We start from the raw sequence: 21,769 nt of genomic DNA, 5'->3' as shown, positions 1-21,769 counted from the left end.
GTAAAATTCCGCTTAAAAATACCGACGTTCCCAGCGACAGTAGGTGTCACACGAAGGACGTCAAGAACAGTATTTGTTTACACACTGCAAAATCTAAACTGCAAACATCTGCCGAAACACCAGAGAAAATGCGCCCGACGATTGTCAGGACGGACACTGTGTACATATAAGAAACCATAGAGGTCACAGTATTGACGCCGGAGGCACCTGCCACTTGACCATGCCCCAGTCAGACGCCACCTCACAGCTGTTCTCATTATTGTGGAGAATCACCTTCTGCTGTCTGTTCTTAAAGTATCAGAGGAACCTTTTGTGAGCTACTCCTCTTATTTCATAATGGTCCACCTTCTACAGTAACACATTGTGATCAAGGCAGTCAAACGCCATAGTTAAATCAAAGAAGACGCCCAGTATTCGCAGCTTTTTGTTTAACCTGTCCAGTGCCTGTCAGAGAAAAGAGGATACAGCATTTTCGGTTGTTAAACCACTCCTGAAACCAAACTGTACGTTTGACAGTAAATTATGGCAACTGAAGTGAGAAATTATCCTTATACAGATAAACTTTTCAATAATTTTTGCGACCACTAATGGCATAGAAATGGTTCTAAAATCGTCTACTCTATCCCTTGCTTCTTTTTTGTAAAGCGGTTCCACTAAGAGTACTTTAATCATTCAGGAAACTGATCATTACTAAATAAAACTTACAAATGTGGCTATGTTCTACGCTAATATATGCAGGACATTTTTTTGGTATCCTGCTACATGCTCTATGATATCACAGAGTGTCCATCAGCGATTTGATTATTAAGTCAAGCTTCCCCTTGTCAGTCCACGAAAGTGTACTTCGGATGGTAGTCTTGGGAAGCCATTTTCTAAGAGTGATCATATTATTCCCTGTAGAAAGAAAGTTTTTATCAAATTGATTTGCTATATTCAGAAACTGATTGTTAAATTTGTCACTATCAAAAAAATTTTTATTACGTGTTGACTTTATATCCACGACCTTGTGCTGTTGGCTAGACACTTCCTTCACGAATGACCACATAGTTTTAATTTTATCCCCAGAATCAGCTATTCTATTTGAAGAATAGCATTTGGAGCCGACGTCCTCAGATATGTGTTGGATATATTCCAATAACTGTCCTCTCCTAAAGTTTTTACCCTCTACAGCTCCCTCTAGAACCATCAGAGTTATTTCTTGATGTCTTAACATTTTTACTATCATCCTGTCCTTTCTTCTTGTCATTGCCCTCCGTCACGCACTTAATTACGATTCGTTCAGTATAATAGTAAATTTAGTTTTCACGGCAATGTGTGCGTCCGGAATGGACATCCCGCTTGCTCCGTCACGCTCTTAATTACGATTCGTTCAGTGTAATAGTAAATTTAGTTTTCACGGCAATGTGTGCGTCCGGAAGGGACATCCCGCTTGCTAGAAAGTCAATAAAATGTGTGTGACAAATACATTTGACGATACAAGTGGAAAAAAAACGGTCTCGCCGATTGTAGCGTAATTTAACTAATCTCGACGTCTAAAACAACGATATATACCTATGTGATTTTAACGCTGTGGGTAAATGCTGTAAAGAATCACGATATTATTTTTTGCCCTGTTAGTAACAAAAAGTGATAACTTTATTGGACCCTGACATTTCTCTTATAAACATTTACAGCAGTTTCCTTTCGTACGTCATTCATTTATGGGTCCATTTAGCCTTTCAAGATTAAAGTCACAAGTCACTTATATCTAACCTGGCCTGCCTGTTTTATAATAAATAACATGTTGTGTGTTTATTATTTGGTACCTTTTTGTTAGAAAGAACATCTCAGAAAGGGCTTGGAGATTTTAATGATTTTTTGGGTGTAGCTGATCTTAAGATCATCTTTATAAGCTGTCAGTAGCAGAAGAGGACAATAGAGCATAAGAAAAATACAGAACAAAATTTGTCCAGTGATTCACTCGGTTATTTTCGCGTCATATTGTTCCTTATCTCTCATGATGAGACAGCGCTCAGAGATCTACGAAAGACGAATAGGAGATCGTGTACTGGGCACTGAGACTGGTGCAAGTTTTTTTTGAAATTCTGAGCCGGAGCTGGGAGTTATTCATGGGTAACAGGTTCATGTCTGACTTTTGTTACGCCACGAAAAATGGACCAGCGATAAGAGCGAACGAGGCCAGCGCTACGTCAATGTCACCTTCACCTTCGCAAAGATTTTTCACAGACTTGTCTTCTGAATTTCTTTGCAGAGCTTTTGGTGAACGAAGTTTTCTCCAATTTCAAAATGCTATCAGAATATGCAACGAATTTAGCCTTCACTGCGCTCTAAAAAAGCTCACTACCATTACTCTATTTGGACATACAGATTACATTAGAACCTAGATTTCCAATCTAAAAGAGAGAATGCAGAGAGCCAATACAATAACATGATATTGTACTTTAGCGATGCAGTACGTAGCTTATTTTGATATAGGTACCGGATTCGCTGTAAAAATGTTAATTATTGTTCCTTTACGCACTACCCGTTCCCAGCATCGGGCTTATTATGTCTAGGCCAGAAGGGGAGATGAGTACGAGATTGTAAATGTCAGGATTTATTCTTAACTGACAAGCGGATGTGTCATAAAACTCAAACGTTACCGGAGGCACGAAACTTGCTTGTCGATGAAGTTTATTTACGAGTTGAAGTAAGATACAAGTTAGCCCTCGCTAGTTGTAACCTAATATATTTATCTGCCGCGAAATGTGTTGAGTGATTAACGAACACCTCTAGTTTCAACTTAACATCTAGTTTTCGCGTAACGGTCATTCCAAATCACTCCAACCCCACTTAATAATTTTATGCAGTTAATATTCTGCAGCAGTCTTCATTAACTATAAATTGCACCGGAACTACTTTGCAGCGATGTGCGATTTTAATTGTGATAAACAACGGGCCAAAGACATAAGAGAATCAATTGTGCATCCAGTTCCAAACCCTGAAACTTGCAAGCGTGCAACCCTTTATGAGGAATGGAAAGTCGCAGGCCTCCTTTTTTCTGCACTAAGTGAAGCAATATGGTATAGCCATGCAATGGTAACTGGGAAATCTTACAAAGACGTGTTTAAAGCCTTTTAATTCAATATGACAAAGTGAGTTAATCTTAGAACCACTTGGTAAATGTCACACAGCAACCTAATCGATTGATTGTGGTCCATTTGTTGTTGTTCCAATAAGTACACTGGGGTGTCGTGGAGTATCGAGAGCGGCGCAAGAAGTATCGACTAACCCAGAGGTGCTGCACAGTAAAGTAGTATCACGAGGTACCAATGAAATGATAGGAAGAAGCCGTGTCTCCCGTAGTTCCGAGGCCCTGCCCTCAAATAGTGTCGCCAGAGGTCAGGAGGGCAGTTCTGTTCGAGGTCGGATACTGCTCACTTCCAGGAAGTTCGTGTCGGAATAACACCATTGTGCCCTCTACTCGCTGTGACAGCCCGGCTCAACCGCCGGGGAGTGAAGAGGCTTCCGTCTCCTGTGAATTGTGCCTATGCGCAAACTCTGTCACAAATATGTCAACAAGTGTCTACGAACTTGTGTTTTATAGTGGCTGTAGTGAAGCCACAGTATGGCCATTTTGAACTTGTATAATTCGCCACTCAGCAATCATGGCTTATTTAGTTTGTTCTGAACCGCTAGTCCACGCGTGCAGTTTCATAGTTACAGCGGAATCTGCCGAGCAAAGATAAGTTTTGTTGTAATTAATAAAGTATTACGAATTCAGAGTGTTTTAATTAACTGTTTTAATACTAACCACGTCGGGGTCCAAGAAGTCGGACACAGTACACACAATTAATTTAAAACTTTCACCGGTAAACAATTTAATTAAATATAACTGTGTAGTATTTGCTTACGTCCTGACAGTGCGGCGATGCGTCTTGGTATGGACTCCACAGTCGTGTAACCACGATGAGCGATGAGGTTCTGTATTGTCTTGGTAAAGAGCATGGCGCTTGCAGAGTGCTGTGGCGAGCAAAGAAATGAACGAGATCAGACAGGGAGTTCATGTATTGTCCGACAGTGCAGTGGTGTGCCGAGCGAGGTGGCGCAGTGGTTAGCACACTGGACTCGAATTCGGGTGGACCACGGTTCAAACCCGCGTCCGGCCATCCTGATTTAGATTTTCCGTGATTTCCCTAAATCGTTTCAAGCAAATGCCGGGATGGTTCCTTTGAAAGAGCACGACCGGTTTCCTTCCCCATCCTTCCCTAATCCGAACTTGGGCTCCGTCTCTAATGACCTCGTTGTCGACGGGACGTTAAACACTAATCTCCTCCTCTCTTCTTCCTCCTCCTCCTCTTTGACATTGTGGTAAGACGGCGTATTTATAAAGAGCCTCATTTAAATCCGTGTAAGTATACGCCCTAAGAAATCTCTCAACCAAATGTTTGAACGGCACTCTGTTGGCAAGTAGGACCTTATGTGGTTTCCGAAGTACTGCTCCCCTGCCATTGGCAGGTACCAATATGGACGGCGAGTATCACGTGTGGAATAGTGGGTGCTGCTTTCCCGTTATGACTTCTAGCATCTCGTATATGCTAGTCGCCAGTTATTGACTGGCATGTTTGGATACGTAGGCTATAACAGCGCCGTGTACCGGCTTCACACGTCAACAAAGGTGTATACATTTTTTATCCTATAACTCGGTCGCTGTATGCCAATTTGTATGGCCGTTAACTGTATCATACTTGGTCCATTTTGCTAGTTTCATAGTTAGTGATCTGAAGATGGTCATGTTTGACTGAAATGGGTTACGAGAATAAATAAATATTAGCTGTGATCTAGATTGACTTTTTTAGTGATACTTTTTAAAAAGATCGCTGGCGTACCAACATGACTTCAAAAATAATTACTTCTTTTCCAATTTACATTGTACGAAATATTTAAGCATTCACTAGCTGCATTTGCTTTAATAGACGCCCGCAACGAAGCACAAAGCACTTGTACGGTGGCTGCACTGCGGGAGGGTGGCGTGGTCTGTCACCCATCCCCCTCCTAACATGACTCTTCTCCCCCCACCCCCACCCCCTCTTTACTCCTTCCACGACATCTATGTGTAGTATGGTGCTTATTTCCTTATTTCGCAGCATTCGCATTCCGCCGTCATCGTCAAAGTATAGGTGAAAATGTCAAATGTCTCTGAGCACTATGGGACTTAACATCTATGGTCATCAGTCCCCTAGAACTTAGAACTACTTAAACCTAACTAACCTAAGGACATCACACAACACCCAGCCATCACGAGGCAGAGAAAATCCCTGACCCCGCCGGGAATCGAACCCGGGAACCCGGGCGTGGGAAGCGAGAACGCTACCGCACGACCACGAGATGCGGGCAAAGTATAGGTGAGCACACGAGGATCTTTGAGATTTGTATCGATTGGGAAGTACGCAGAATGACACGGAAACAGTAATACAAAACCTGCGGCATGAATTACACACAGTTACCTTCCGAAATGCGTGGATGGAAATGCCTGAGGCAGGATATCGACGAGTCCGGGCTGACCGCCAATACTGCAGATGCGATGCAGCGACACGTAAACGGCACAAGCGAACCGCAGCAGGACAGTGTATCGGCAGCGGAAGTGCGTGGGAGATTAGGCATGCGTCCAGTGTCGCCAACATGCTGCGTGTTGATACCGCCTGGGACGGCGGACAAACAAAGCCGGCGCCTCCTATGGAACAGCGGCGCGCTCTTCGTGGAAGTCACAGAGCCACCGGGCACGAACAATGCGGCTGGGGTCATTGTCGCAGCACATGTGTGTGCCAGGGGCGTTTGTGGCTACATGTATACACTCCGCACTCATGCAGCGGGACTATAATGGTACGGAGATAATCGTAGATATTACTTTCCCATGCACAGCTTTAACAGACCTGTGTTACACGCGGCGTATACGAGGTGCGTTCAATACGTAATGCAACACTTTTTTTTTTTTTCAAAGCAAGTTGTTTTTAGTCACGATTCTCATACGCAATATTATTCCCCACTCTTGTGGCTACAAAACCATGTTTTTCAACAGAATACTTGTTCAATGCGACGCCCTTACGCCACATTACAGGGAGGGCCTCTATGCCCGCGTAGTACCACTTCGTAGGTCGACGTCGGAGCGAAAGTCTTGCTGCATCAGTAACCTCTCCATGAGCCACGTACTGCTTTCCGCGGAGTGCATCCGTCATTGTGGAAAACAGATGGAAGTCGGAAGGTGCAAGATCCGGTCCCGGCGGGGTCAGGGGTTTTCTCTGCCTCGTGATGACTGGGTGTCGTGTGATGTCCTTAGGTTAGTTAGGTTTAAGTAGTTCTAAGTTCTAGGGGACTGATGACCATAGCTGTTAAGTCCCATAGTGCTCAGGGCCATTTGAACCATTTTTTGCAAGATCCGGACGGTACCGTGGATGAGAAAGAACAGTCCAATGAAGTTTTGTGCTCTCTTCTCAGGTGCGCAGACTTGAGCGGGGCATTGCATTTGATTGTATTCGGTCCATCACATCGAATGAGTGACTGCACATTCCAACACTGCGGGAGTCACAGCTGAGTGCTGCCGGCCAGCACGCGGGTAGGTCTGCACAACTTTGTTGTGATAATGATAAACGCCTCGCCCAACGTCTCACTTCAGGTCTCCGTAGACATTCTTCAAGCGCATATGAATGCCTGCGATGCTCTGGTTTCCCGACAAAAGAAACTCATTGACAGCTCTCTGTGTGGGACGCACATCTGTTACAGATGGCGTTTTGAAGGCTACGTATTGCGCCGCCACCTATCGGAAATTCATGAAACTACAGGAGCTGAATCGGGAATATTCCACAATGTCCCACAACAAATTCCTCATTTTTTTCGACCGAAATTCTTCGAGATAGAGACTGTGATGCATTACTTATTGAACTCCCCTAGTATATCTTTAAAGAAGTGTTTTATTGCCAAGATAGCGTTCAGAATTGTCTTTTATTCACCAGTTCCGACAAGTAAGACAGTCATCTTCAGAGCTTTAAAAATATTTTTGGTTGTACCTCGTGTTCCATAGTGCGTTTAGTACACATGTCATGTTAAAATTTTAGTGGACATTAACATGGCATTAGTAATGAATGCGCGATGGAACATGACGTACAACCAAAAATGTTTTTAAAGATCTGAAGATGACAGTCTTTCATTTTCGAAACTGGTCAATAAAAAAACAGTTTTGAACGCCATCTTGGCTATTAAAAATTTCTCTGAAGTACGTGCAGATCGCTCCCACTAATTTCTCATTATCATATCTGTTTGTCGTTTATATGAGGAATGTGATATTTAGCTTTTGCTGCGAGTAAGCTATCTTTCGACGATCTGCAATGCTTGAGTACAGCCTGGATGTAATTGATACCTGGTGTGTGATATTTTTCTCTCGATAAATGTAATATGGTCTTGAAATTAAAAAATTAATTCTTTTTAGTTTTCAGAGATCCGTGGCGTCGAGTGGTGTCACGTTCCTGGCAGCGGGAAATGCACACACTATTAGGGCTATAAATCGTGCGAGACAAATTATGCAACCTATTGCACCACAATGGCGAAAACGGCGAAAGGAGACACTCTGTTGGAATGAAAGAGTCAAGGAGGTAGTGGGAAGGGAGAACATGGCTTTCAGACAATGGTACCAAGAAAGGAACGAACTAGCAAGAGAAGAGTATAAGAAAAACAAGAAAGAGGCAAATAAAACAGTGGCTGATGAGAGAAGGAAGCGGAATGAAGAATGTAACTCTGAAGGGGGGGAGGGGGGGGGGAGGTTCTTGAATGGAAACAAATGGAAATTGCACTGAATAAGCTGAAAGGAGTAAAGGCACCAAGTGTGGACGAAGTAAGTGTCGAAATGGTAAAACCAGCAGGGGTAGGCCGGCCGAAGTGGCCGTGCGGTTAAAGGCGCTGCAGTCTGGAACCGCAAGACCGCTACGGTCGCAGGTTCGAATCCTGCCTCGGGCATGGATGTTTGTGATGTCCTTAGGTTAGTTAGGTTTAACTAGTTCTAAGTTCTAGGGGACTAATGACCTCAGCAGTTGAGTCCCATAGTGCTCAGAGCCATTTGAACCAGCAGGGGTGTTGGGAAACAGTTGCTGCATCTTGTGATGAGGGTTGTGTGGAATGAGAGGAAGACGCAGAAGATTGGAAGGGGCACTAATTGTCCCTGTATTCAATTAAGGGAGTAGGAAGGATTGTAAAAACTACAGGGCAGTCACACTGATACTACACTGTGCCAAGCTATGTGGAAAGGTCATGGAGAGCAGCATACGTACAAGGGTCGAGAACAAATTGAGAGAGGAACAGCATGGCTTCAGACCTGAGAGATCAACTGTTGACCTCAGATTTGTAGTGAGACAGCTCTAGGAACACCACTTGTGATGGGCTTTCTCTGTGTAGAGATTTAATAGCATTGTGGTATTGGATGATATAATGACTACGGTGGCAGGAAAAACGGGAGAGGATGAAAAGAATGGTGTTCTCCAATGTCTTAATGATATGGGGAAATACGGAGGAGGAGATGGAACTGGATGCATGGGATGAAACTGTGACATAGTTTGGAATGAAATTTCATGTAAACGAAAGGGAGATCCCGGTTACAAATAGAAAGAAAGATAGACCAACAAGCGGAATAAATACTGGATGTGAACAGTTGAAGCCGGCCGCAGTGGCCGAGCGGTTCTAGGCGCTACAGTCTGGAACCGCGTGACCGCTACGGTCGCAGGTTCGAATCCTGCCTCGGGCATGGATGTGTGTGATGTCCTTAGGTTAGTTAGGTTTAAGTAGTTCTAAGTTCTAGGGGACTGATGAGCTCAGAAGTTAAGTCCCATAGTGCTCAGAAACATTTGAACAATTGAAGAAGGTGGAAAGTGTCAAATACTTGGGAAGTGTGACAGAGGAAAATGGAAGAAATGGGAAAGAGATGAGTGAACGTGGCAGACATGCAGAAACATTCCTGCGAAGACACCCTGGTTTGGAACAAACACATCCCACAAAAGAGCAGAGAAGTCATAATAGAAGTTACTACATCCAAATTCTGACTTGTGCATCTGAAAGGAAATGTGAGCAGATTAAAGCTATGTGAAATGAAGTAACAAGGAGAGACAGGATTAGAAACGAAAGGGCAAAGGAAACAGTGAAAGAGGAAGCCACGCAGAGCAGGATAGAAACATCAAGGCTAAGATGGCATGGGCACTTTAAGAGAAAGGAAAGCAAGACCATTGTGAACAAGATACATGAAGTTGAGATGCGAAGGAAACGACCAAAAGGAAGACCAGGACATAGATGGCTGAAAGGTGTGATGAAGTGTGTTGAGAAAAAGAGGCGAGGACTTGACAAGAGTGAACGTAGAAACATCGTGGGAAAACAGGACTAGTTGGCGAGGCTTATGTTCCAAACAGACCCAGCCTGCGCGTGCAAAACTGTTTAAGAAGATGATGATAGCAACACAGATCTACTCGGAAACGTTTGTTAGCGGATCCGTATCAGTTTTCTGCATTGCTACGTTAACAAATTTTTACATTTAGGTCTCGCCCTCGCTTTGACCGGCGAGTCAGGGTTAAGATTATCTCTACTCCCTTACTCTAATAAATGCCCTGTAGTAATCTAACCACTTTCAGAAGGACTCCCAGACTGGAAAACAATCACTAGCCCCCAGCTAGTTTCTAGCAGACTCCCGCCGATAGTTTCCTTCGAAAAGAAACGGGACAACACTCAGAAAAAACGACCACACAAGCATTCCATGGAAATAAATACGATTTTTTGGCTTCAAATAAATATGCCCACGTCCATCACGTTCCTCAAACGTCATCTCCAGCTAGTTACTAAGTACGTTTGAGAAACGTCTTCGCAGGAATGTTTCTGCCTGTCTGCCACGTTCACTGATCTCTTTCCCATTCCTCCCATTTTCCTCGGTCACACTTCCCAAGCACTTGACACCTTTCACCTTCAAAGCTTTCTGTATTGGCCGGACAAATTGTTTGGGCACTGAGGCCCCCTCTCTCGTTTTCGACTCGATATACCCAACTTTCTTAAAACATCACCTCCACCCTGGAGGGCTCACAGTCTGCTTTCTTCATCACTGAGGGCTGCCCTTCAACTACTGATTTCGCTAGTTCCAAAACCGCTCCGAGAAATTGGTGTAACATCCACGACTTTCAGCTAATCAATCCCCGGAGCCACATTTACAAAAGGAACTGGAAAATACCAGCCTTCATGGGACAATCACTCGTCCTTAAGCCAGAATAGTAGACCAGACTCAACCCAAGACCAGCCAATCATATCCAGGTTGGGCGATGCTGCCTCGTTATAGACACGGGAATGAGAGGAGTATCGTCTTTAGGATGTTGACAGAACAGTTACATTTGAGAGCAAAGCCAGCCAAACATCGTGAACAGCCTGATGTAGGAAGGTTTCAGTTTCACATCGTGACTTCTTATAAAATAATGTTCCATGAAATTACCAATTTCTTGTGCGGGTTTGGAAAAAACCTTGCGTACGCTGTGCGATTATTGGAATATGGCCACCTACCTATTCGATACCATCCTCCTATGATCTTCTGTAACTAAGCTGCCGTATGAGACACTATTATCACGGGATCAGGGCTACTTACAGTGCACCGTATGAGATTATAAAATCGATATGAAGGATGGTGACACAGCGACTGAAATGAGGTGTCACTTCATTAAGTGGCACACGTGCTCAAAATGACGGAGTCAGCCATTTTGTATGTGCACTCAGTATCACAAACTATCATTATGCCTAAGTGGGGTATTTCATTGAAAGATGCCATTACACCCTGGGACGAAGTGCAACATTTTCGAAAGAATTCCTTATAGAAGAGGACTGTGATGATTACGATCATGTCGTGTTCTCTTCTAGACGTGGCAGGTAAGGTGTGTGGTTGGTATTGTGTTAAGTTGAGCTTCAGAAGGAAACCAAGGCTATCTGTGTGCCCTGGCCGATAAAGGACTGAAACATCACACATAATATTGTACGGTTCGCATTATTCTCTTTTCTGAATAGGAAAGTGTGAGTTCCGTGGCGAATTGAATGTCGGACCACAAATCCAAAGGTTCCCCGTTGGTATTTCAGTCACTTGCTGGTCCTCTCCCTTCTGCGAACGCTGTGTCAATGTGAAAAAAGCCAACTTATACCGTAGTTCAGAGTTGATGTTCCCGTATAACTGGTTGGGTTATTCGGTGCAAAGGTTTTTGGCGACTCACATTCTTAAAATGAAGGTGGAATTTATTTAAAATATTTTAAGATCTGCATCAAGTCCCGAGTGTTACTGACCCGCCTAGTGAGGGGCCTAAAAAAAAATCCTATGCAAAATTCATGTCACCAGTTTAAAAATCAGCATATGACTACTCCGAAAAATGTTCCGCCGCTCTGGACGCCGATAACAAAACAACCCGACACAAAATACTAAAACAAAGCAAAAATGCGGCGATTTAAAAACAGAATGCTACACAAAATTACTAACAATAAAATGAAAACACATTCACATCATTTCACTCTGTAAAATTCACCATTGATAATTGAACTAAAAACACGGGTATTATTACAGGCACTGCGCCGCGATTTAAAAACTGAACGCTACGCAGAAATACTGGAAATAAAATGAAAACAGTTTCATATCGTTTCACTCTGTAAAATACACCACTGGTAATTGAACTAAAAACATAGGTAATATATTCTTCCAATAATATTACAGGCACTGCACCTGAAGAAATAACTTCCTAAGAGTCTCTCAGAAACATGATAACTGCAGTGCCATAGCGCAATTATAAATGGATCAGTTCTGAATGAATACAATACAACGACTGCCTGTTACAATGGTATTCTTGTCTTGCTTTTTCAGAAAACAAAAGCTTGTGCCTCGTAGGTCATTGCTCCGCTCCTGCATCACATTTGCTTCAGTTTCCCAGCTACTGAATTTCCCTGAATGCGAAGCTGACTGGTGGCTTGGAGGTTCTTTACAGTGTACAATGTAACAATTTTTTTCAGAGTAATTAATAAAAAGATTGTGTTCCTCACTTGTCGCTCTTTTCCCATCATTCAGAAACAGTTTAAAATTTACTACTGTCTTGTTTCCATTTCTAATCAACTTTTTAGTATCGAATTAAAGAAAACGTAACTGGACTGTTACAGATTGCACAAAGGCAGGGGCATATAATCTGCAATAGGTGCATGCCCAGTAAAGCGCTGCTGTGTTCAGACCAAGCTTCGGGCAGAGATCATGTAACTGGTCGCGACTGGAGGACGCTTGCCATGTTCACTAGTTATGTGAAAAGTGGCTCTGTTTATCTGATATCATTCAATCGTTTTCTACCAAAATAATGATCAAGGAATTCGTTATCTATGAAGCTGAACAAGAATCACAATTAATTTAGTTTATTACAAAAAAATGCATGATAAATGATTTGATAGATGTTGGTAATGATAGGCTAATGCCTTACCAAGTCTGGACAATGGATCTGGGCCATGATTCAAATGAACGCATTTCAGGATAAAACAATTATATTCTCTGAAGTTGTACCGTGATTGCAGAAGGGTTAGAGGCTAAAGCCAGGAAGCGCTACAGAAAGCTATACGTTTGCATCTATGGCCGGAGTTGGAAGCATGTTGACCCTTAACGTGCAAGCAAGTCTTAAGAATGAAGGTTGAAATCGCTAAATCTCAGCAAAATAGACTCATTTGTCACTACTCTTCGTCTTACTGTTGCAGCTATATCTCACCATGTTAATTTCCAACTGGAGGCTGACGTGGCTCCAGAATTAGTCCTTGGTTTAGCAACAACAACTTGCATCTATATTTAAGTTCAAATCAGCCATAAAAGTGCCTAAGTTTGCTGCTCATCAAGTCTGCTCGAAGAGATTGCCCTGTGATGGCTCCTGGCTGCAGAGACGCTCGGCTGCTGAGTAAATTTGTGCCGTCTGCTTTCTACAAGAAAAAGTCGTGTGTCTCTGTGTCTTTGTGTCGTCACGTGACTTTGAATGGCTGAATCATAAATATTCTGAGCACCGTCTGGTAAAAAGTTGTCCTAAAAGATGCTGGTCTCCTTCCCTTACTCTCATTTCACATGGTTAACCATTAAGAAGCTTCGTAATACTGGCTGCTGAAAACTGTGTTCTGCTCTCTTCCTGTCTTTGTCTGTGGCCAGTGATGTTGTAAACAGAACCTGGATTCATCCGAAAAAATGACGTTTTGCCATTCGTGCACCCAGGTTCGTCGTTGAGTACACCATCGCAGGCGCTCCTGTCTGTGATGCAGCGTCAAGGGTAACCGCAGCCATGGTCTCCGAGCTGATAGTCCTTGCTGCTGCAAACGTCGTCGAACTGTTAGCGCAGATGGTTGTTGTCATGCAAATGTCCCCATCTGTTGACTGAGGGATCGAGACGTGGCTGCAGGATTCGTTACAGCCATGCGGGTAAGATGCCTGTCATCTCGACTGCTAGTGATACGAGGCCATTGGGATCCAGCACGGCGTTCCGTATTACCCACCTGAACCCATCGATTCTATATTCTGCTAACAGTCATTGGATCTCGACCAACGCGAGCAGCAATGTCGCGATACGATAAACCGCAATCGCAATAGGCTACAATCCGTCCTTTATTAAAGTCGGAAACGTGATGGTACGCATTTCTCCTCCTTACACGAGGCATCACAACAACGTTTCACCAGGCAACTCCGGTCAACTGCTGTTTGTGTTTGAGAAATCGGTTGGAAATTTTCCTCATGTCAGCACGTCGTAGGTGTTACCACCGGCGCCAACCTTGTGTGAATGTTCAGAAAAGCTAATCACTTGCATATCACAGCATCTTCTTCCTGTCGGTTAAATTCACGTCTGTAGCACGTCATCTTCGTGGTGTAGCAATTTTAATGGCCAGTAGTGTAGTTTCGTCCAGAGCTAATGGTTCACGGCTTCATTTTCAACGAAAAGATTGCGGAGCGTTTATTGTCAAAATGCAGCATAAATACTAACACATATTTGACGCACTCCAAAGTGACTGGCAACAGCGTTGACTGTGTATCATAACTGAAAACTCTGCTGTTAACGGCCTGCTCGCAGACGAGGAGGCTTATGATATTATTGTTACGGTGTTAAACAAGCTATGCGCCACAATTACACATTACGCTGAAGGCAAATTTTGTGAAAGATTCAGTACCATGTATCAAAATAAAGATTAGATTCTCTTGCAGACTACTGATTCTGTTTGCATGAAATTCGTGTGTGTAATATGCTGACTGATCCGGTTTGAAATGAGGACGGTAAGGGCCTAAAAATACAAAGTCAAAAATCACTATAAAATTAAATAGAATATTATTATTATGTGTCTCAAATGATTCCAGTTGACTGGAGGGGGGGCACATTTGAAATTTGTTTGAAGCCAAAGTACTTTGAAGTTATCAGTGCATTTTGTTTGATCTTTCAATTAATTAATATTACTGAAAACATTGTCTTTTGGATAAAACTTGAATCTGAGCATCTGTAAATCCTGTTGTTCTAACGTCCTGTTCACAATTATCACTTTCGATCCTTCTAATTACTGAATAAAACGAAATTTTCATACCACTAGCGTTTTACCTTTATTATTTCAAAGGCGTCTTCAGTGGCCCGAAATATATTGTGTACTATCTTGTTTTACACATTGGAAATTTTACGTCGAGGCTATAAACAGTTCTAGCACTTTCAAATTTTCTTTTTGGTAATAACAGTTTATATTTCTGCTTATAAATTTCTTAGATGCCGCCCCCACATGTGATATTTTTCTGGTTTTAGAGCTGTTCTTCTTCTGGTGATTGCCATTCTAAATTTCATTTGCACAGCACTAGAAAGTGAACACTTACTTACTTCATTTTATTTTGCATGTTGTTGGCAACTGTTAGATGTTGTTGCAAAATATCGAATGTATGTTTGTTTTATCTACGATCTGTGTGAGAACAGGTGTTTGTTTTCGTATGGTTAAGTGACTGTGTACTAACCTTTTTTATTTTTTAATAAAAATTGGTACTCGTTTTTACACATAAACATACAAAAACCAATGCCATTTCAAACAAATACACACACACACACACACACACACACACACACACACACACACACAAACACAAAGATCACCGATATTGTTAACACACATTCGATAGTTCGCAATAACATTCAACAGTCGGCAACAACACAGAAAACATGACATGAAGTAAATCAATGAGATTTCGAGTGGCAATAAGGAGAAGAAGAACAGCTATAACGCCAGAAAAAGAACACATGTAGAGCATCATCTACGAAATTTGTAATTAGAAATTTTAACTATTATTGCGGAATAGAAAATGTCCACAAGTGAGACAAAATAGTATATATACATATGTATTTCAGATCACTGAAGCTGCCTTTCAGACAATGAAGACGAAACCTGTCTGACACGGAAAAATTAGTTTTATCCTATTGTAATTAAATGGATGCAGTGATAATATGTGGTTATTCGAGTCTACGTATTTTGATCCAGCGCTTCGGATGAGATACATGAAATGCTTCAAAAGACTCTTTGAAGAAAGTGTCAAAAAGTATGTTCCGCAGAGCTCTCGTGTTGGGCTTGGTGCGCTTAGTCACTGGAAACTATCCCCGACAAAACCTATTATGTCACTTGTGTTAAAGTCAGGCAAAAAAACTAAAAAAGAAACCAAAAGCGAAATCTTTAAACACTCAGTGGGGGGCTGATAGACTAATTGTAAATAAAAAGACTGGTATGAGAAGAACCGGATGAATTCAAATAACTGTTAACTTGTAGCCAAAATCATCAGGATCAACTGCTATTAAATGAAAATTTACCTTCACACGAACAAACAGCCTTCCGTTTGAAGTAATAGAGTACTGTAATCGAGCACTTTAGAACGCTAAGAGTCAGTGATTGTTCATTCACAGCGAAAGGCACACCCTGAGAAGGGGTTTTCACATTGGGCAGGCGTCCGTAATTCAGCGATCAGAAGTGTATAAAGTTACAGAAGAGACCATAAATTAGTGAAGCACACGTGTACGTGAATTACGCAGTTTGTTCGCGGAAGCCTTGTGGAGGTTTTTAACTTTATTTTGTGAGCGGCGGAGGAGAGCACGTGCGATACAGGGCAAACGCGCGCTCTTCCGTTGTCGCTGATGTGCGGCGCTAATTCCAGTTAGCTTCATGGCGCCATTGCATGCTGCGACGCGCTTATCGGAAGACTCGTAAAATTTGCATAATTACCGGCAAGACCTCTGGCCATTACGCAACCCTTGTGCTAAGCCGAACGGGCGGGATATTAAACCTCGCGATCTTCCTCCCCTGTTGCTCTCACACTATGGAAGCAGTCTTTGCACCTCCCTATGCAGGTCATTAAAGACACAGGTTTTTTAGTATCGTACTACCGAACGGTGTCGGGTTGTCTGAAGCTTCATATCTGTAAACCGTTTGGTCGTCGAGCTGCAGCAACGCGGCTACCACTATTAAACACTTTAAGACGATGTTCAGTGTATGCACTGTATCACGCTTTCATTCATGAATATAAGTACTGACTATTATTAATAAAAATCATCGCCAACCATCCACTTAGGGCAAGTGGCACCTCGAGGCTTTGCCATGCACTACTGTCTTCAGCTGAAAGCACCCACATCTACATCTAAATCTATATGATTACTCTGCAATTCACATTTAAGTGCTTGGCAGAGGGTTCATTGAACCACAATCATACTGTCTCTCTACCATTCCACTCCCGAACAGCGCGCGGGAAAAACGAACACATAAACCTTTCTGTTCGAGCTCTGATTTCTTTTATTTTATTTTGATGATCATTCCTACCTATGTAGGTTGTGCTCAACAAAATATTTTCGCATTCGGAAGAGAAAGTTGGTGACTGAAATTTCGTAAATAGATCTCGCCGCGACGAAAAACGTCTTTGCTTTAATGACTTCCATCCCAACTCGCGTATCATATCTGTCACACTCTCTCCCCTATTAAATGATAATACAAAACGAGCTGCCCTTTTTTGCACCCTTTCGATGCCCTCCGTCAATCACACCTGGTAAGGATCCCACACCGCGCAGCAATATTCTAACAGAGGACGAACGAGTGTAGTGTAAGCTGTCTCTTTAGTGGATTTGTTGCATCTTCTAAGTGTCAGTCAGCAATGAAACGCAACCCGCGGCTCGCCCTCCCCAAAATATTATCTACGTGGTCTTTCCAACTGAAGTTGTTCGTAATTGTAACACCCAGGTACTTAGTTGATTTGACAGCCTTGGGAATTGTACTGTTTATTGAGTAATCGAATTCCAACGGATTTATTTTGGAACTCATGTGTATCACCCCACACTTTTCGTTATTTAGCGTCAACTGCCACCTGCCACACCATACAGCAATCTTTTCTAAGTCGCTTTGCAACTGATACTGGTCTTCGGATGACCTTACTAGACGGTAAATTACAGCATCATCTGCGAACAACCTAAGAGAACTGCTCAGATTGTCACCCAGGTCATTTATATAGATCAGGAACAGCAGAGGTCCCACGACGCTTCCCTGGGGAAGAGCTGATATCATTTCAGTTTTACCCGATGATTTCCCGTCTATTACTACGAACTGCGACCTTCCTGACAGGAAATCACGAATCCAGTCGCACAACTGAGACGATACCCCATAGGCCCGCAGCTTGATTAGAAGTCGCTTGTGAGGAACAGTGTCAAAAGCTTTCCGGAAATCTAGAAATATGGAATCAACTTGAGATCCCCTGTCGATAGCGGCCATTACTTCGTGCGAATAAAGAGCTAGCTGCGTTGCACAAGAACGATGTTTTCTGAAACCATGCTGATTACATGTCAATAGATCGTTCCCTTCGAGGTGATTCATAATGTTTGAATACAGTATATGCTCCAAAACCCTACTGCAAACCGACGTCAATGATATAGGTCTGCAGTTCGATGGATTACTCCTACTACCCTTCTTAAACACTGGTGCGACCTGCGCAATTTTCCAATCTGTAGGTACAGATTTATCGGTGAGCGAGTGGTTGTATATGATTGCTAAGTAGGGAGCTATTGTATCAGCGTAATCTGAAAGGAACCTAATCGGTATACAATCTGGGCCTGAAGACTTGCCCGTATCAAGCGATTTGAGTTGCTTCGCAACCCCTAAAGTATCCACTTCTAAGAAACTCATGCTAGCCTAATATTTTCTAATGGCATCTAACGATTTCGCATTAGGTCGCTGTCGTTGTTTCGGTCCTTTTTTTATTGGTTTGAATCCACGAAAGAATTTCTTTGCCTGTCCACCATCCATTCGCATGTCTATGTGCAGGTCTGTTACAGTAAAACTTCGCTACTTGAACCAGTGCAGACGGAAAACTATTTACGGTATGGGTACACAGCTTTATAGGAATGATGTTCACACTGTGCGTTGCAGGATCTGCGTTGTTATAATGTTAATGTCATGACTTACCGTTAGGCGCCGGTACTGGTACGGTGACATTGGGCCGAATCACAAGCATTAGGGTGCTCTGCAGTTGCAGACAGTCAACATGAGTCTGGACGAGATGAGGAGGGCTTTTCTCGTAAAGCTGTTTTATCGGAACAACAGATACAGTGTCACTGCTCTTCTCCAGTATCGATGTATTAAAGGAATACGGAGAGGTGCTCTTTCCACACACTGATTGAAGAACATCATTCGGAATCTCGAATTAATTGGCAATTTGGGAATTTTTCCTGCGATACGCCGACGAACAGTTGTGCCACGAGTTGTTGAAGAAATTACTATTGCCTTGGCTTATCATGCCGAACTCAATGTGTCATCTTCAAACAGTGCACGAGCTGTGTCACGACAGCTGAACGTTCTATGGTCCACCGTTGTTTCGCGCAGCAGTAGAGCAATCTCCAATAAGGTTCCAGGCTGTCGTGGATGCAGGTGGTCGTTTCATTGTGCAACGTTTGTAACCTGGAACGTAACCATGGTACGCAATTAACAAATGTTACCCACTCCTGCGGAAATTAAAAAGTACTTCTTTCAATGATTTATTCGTTATTCCTCTTCCGCTCGTCCTTACAAAGGTTTCCACAAAGTTGCATTGTTCTACAATCACTCGGTTGTCACTGGGGCTTCTCAAGTAGCGGAAGTTTAATTATAAGCACCAAGTCACATGCCGGAACCAGGAGACTATTTTTCTGTTTTGCAGAACAAATGCCAACTCCCAGTACAGCTTTGCTTTTTCGCATGATTGCTAACTTTCTGTAGACAATGTGAATTTGGTTCTATAGGAAAAGTCTATGCTAACGAATTTATTCTGGCAGATCCAATGAAGCCACTGGTTGTTACTGAATGACAGAAATTCAGCCGTTCTCCCGTAGTAGCACAGTACACAAGTTTTAAATTTCATTCAAGGATGGATAGACCAACAAATTTCTCTCCATCACTTTTCCACTGGACAACTTGTGCGTGTCTCAAATAGCAGCGACGAGGCATTGAACTCCAATCACTCCTTTTTTGGCATTTTTCTCCGCTGCAAACTTATTCAAAGAAATCAATATTACGATGGTTGGTCAATACGTAATGGCAACTTTCCTGTCCCATAAATGAACAGTACTGACGCAACGCTGCTGTTCTTATACGGCAACTTTGTTAGTTCGGTGAACAATTCTGTTAGCATGGGTGTATGTGTTGTTCTTAGCATAAGTTAGTGTAAGTTAGTTTAAGTAGTGTGTAAGTCTAGGGACCGATGACCTCAGCAGTTTGGTCCCTTAGCACTTCACAGGTATTTGAACACTTGAACTACATTCCAGTCCCCCATGACTATTAGATTTTCATCTCCCTTTACATATCCTCACACACTTTCTCTATCTCTTCATCTTCAGCTTCAGCTTGCGACGTCGGCATGTATACCTGAACTACGTTGTCCGTGATGGTTTTCTGTCGATTCTGATAAGAATAACCCTATCGCTGAACTGTTCACAGTAACACACTCTCTGCCCTTATTCCCTATTCATAAAGAATCCTGCTCCCGTTATACCATTTTCTGCTGCTGCTGATATTACCCGATACTCATCTGACCATAAATCCTTGTCTTCTTTCCACTTCACTTCACTGACCCCTACTATATCTAGATTGAGTCTTTGAATTTCCCTTTTCAGATTTTCTAGTTTCCCTGCCACGTTCAAGCTTCCGACATCCACGCCCCGATTCGTAGAACGTTATCCTTCCGTTGATAATTCAATCTTTTTCTCATGGTAACCTCCCCCCTTGGCAGTCCCCTCCCGGAGATCGGAATGGGGGACTATTCCGGAATCTTTTGCTAATGGAGAGATCATCATGACACTTCTTCAATTACAGGGCCACATGTCCTGTGGATACTCGTTACGTGTCTTTAATGCAGTGGTTTACATTGCCATCTACATCCTCATGCCGTTGATCTTTGTTGATTCTTCCGCCTTCAGGGGCAGTTTCCCACCCCTAGGACAAGAGAGTGTCCTGAACCACTCTCCGTTCCTCCGCCCTCTTTGACAAGGCCGTCGGCAGAATGAGGGTGACTTCTTATGCCGGAAGTCTTCGGTCGCCAATGCTGATTATTAATCAAAATTTACGCAGTGGTGGGATTCGAACACGGGACCGAAGACGTTTTGATGGTCCTTTGTTTCTCTTTATGGTCTTCAGTTAGGCGGCAAGGAACCAAGCGGACAAACACTTTTGAGTGCCCAACTCGTGGACAAGTGTGTCAGCACTACCAACAGAGACCTCCAGTTGTGCAGCGAGGTGTTGTGATCCGGGTAGGTTTGCGCTACTTTGTTGCGATGATGACAGACGTCTCGCCCAACGACCCACTGTGCTTTTGTTCCCTGCCAGGTCTCCTTAGACATTCTGCAAGCGTCTACTGCTGTCTGCAATGCTCTAGTTTTCCGCCAAACGAAACTAATGATAGCTCTCCGCTTGAAACGCGCCTCCGTTACGGACGCCATTTTGAAGGCAACGTACAGCGAGGACACCTATCGGAACTTCAAGAAACTATAGGGACTGAAACGAACGGGAATATTCTACGATGTCCTACAATAAATTCCGCATTTTTCAACCGAAACTGACCGAGAAAAAATGTCTTGCATTGCTTACTGGACGGCCCTCATATTAATTAGTTTCATTCGTCGATTTGATGACGATGATGATAACAAATATGACCTGTTAGCGAAATGCGCAACGACTCGTCGTCAGTTTTGACGGACACGGGTTCACAGCAAATGTGTGCCCCTTGCCGTTATGCTAACGCAGCAGTGTCGGCCTGGCCAGCGCACCGGTTTGTTTATCTGCACGTTCACAGTTGCGCTTAATAATTACACGCCCTGGTTCGCCGCTGCTATTTACTGCATGCAAACTGGCGGGTAAATTTGCGTAACATGCTGCCCTTCAACAATGCCTCTGCACTAGCTCTGTGTAAACAACCGTATGGCTTTGCTATTGTGGTGTGTGTACCGGATACTTGGGTAATGCGCTGGTGTCCAAGAGTATAGCACAATTCGACTTAGAATAAACGATTTCTATAATGTAGAACGCACCACGTAACCTGATGAAAGAACACCGTAGGTGAAAGACGAAGGAAGAGAAAGCAGATAAATGAACGGAGGTACCTATTACTTAAGTATGGTAAAAATTTTAAAAGAACGTGTTAGCATTGGTTGTGGTTTATTTATTTATTAATTATCAATCTTTACAATGTGTAAGAAAAACCAGTAATCGATTGTTAAAAGTGGTC

General features: G+C 42.9%; 1 protein-coding gene across 4 annotated transcripts in view; it reads right to left on the bottom strand.

The window, feature by feature from the left end:
- The window catches only part of LOC126259978 (uncharacterized), a 694,543-nt gene that overhangs the window by 211,066 nt on the left and 461,708 nt on the right, over positions 1-21,769 (bottom strand). Inside the window, exon 1 of one of the 4 annotated variants that reach the window (XM_049957108.1) lies at positions 5,487-5,607. The exons of the other annotated variants lie outside the window; for them this stretch is intronic. The gene's annotated coding sequence lies outside the window, so the exon portion shown is untranslated. Of the gene's footprint in view, positions 1-5,486; positions 5,608-21,769 lie in introns of those variants that run through there. 4 annotated transcript variants of the gene reach the window in all.

The sequence above is a fragment of the Schistocerca nitens genome, chromosome 5 (assembly GCF_023898315.1).
Source record: "Schistocerca nitens isolate TAMUIC-IGC-003100 chromosome 5, iqSchNite1.1, whole genome shotgun sequence".
Taxonomy (NCBI): Eukaryota; Metazoa; Arthropoda; class Insecta; order Orthoptera; family Acrididae; genus Schistocerca; species Schistocerca nitens.
This window is presented reverse-complemented; position numbering and strand designations above follow the sequence as displayed.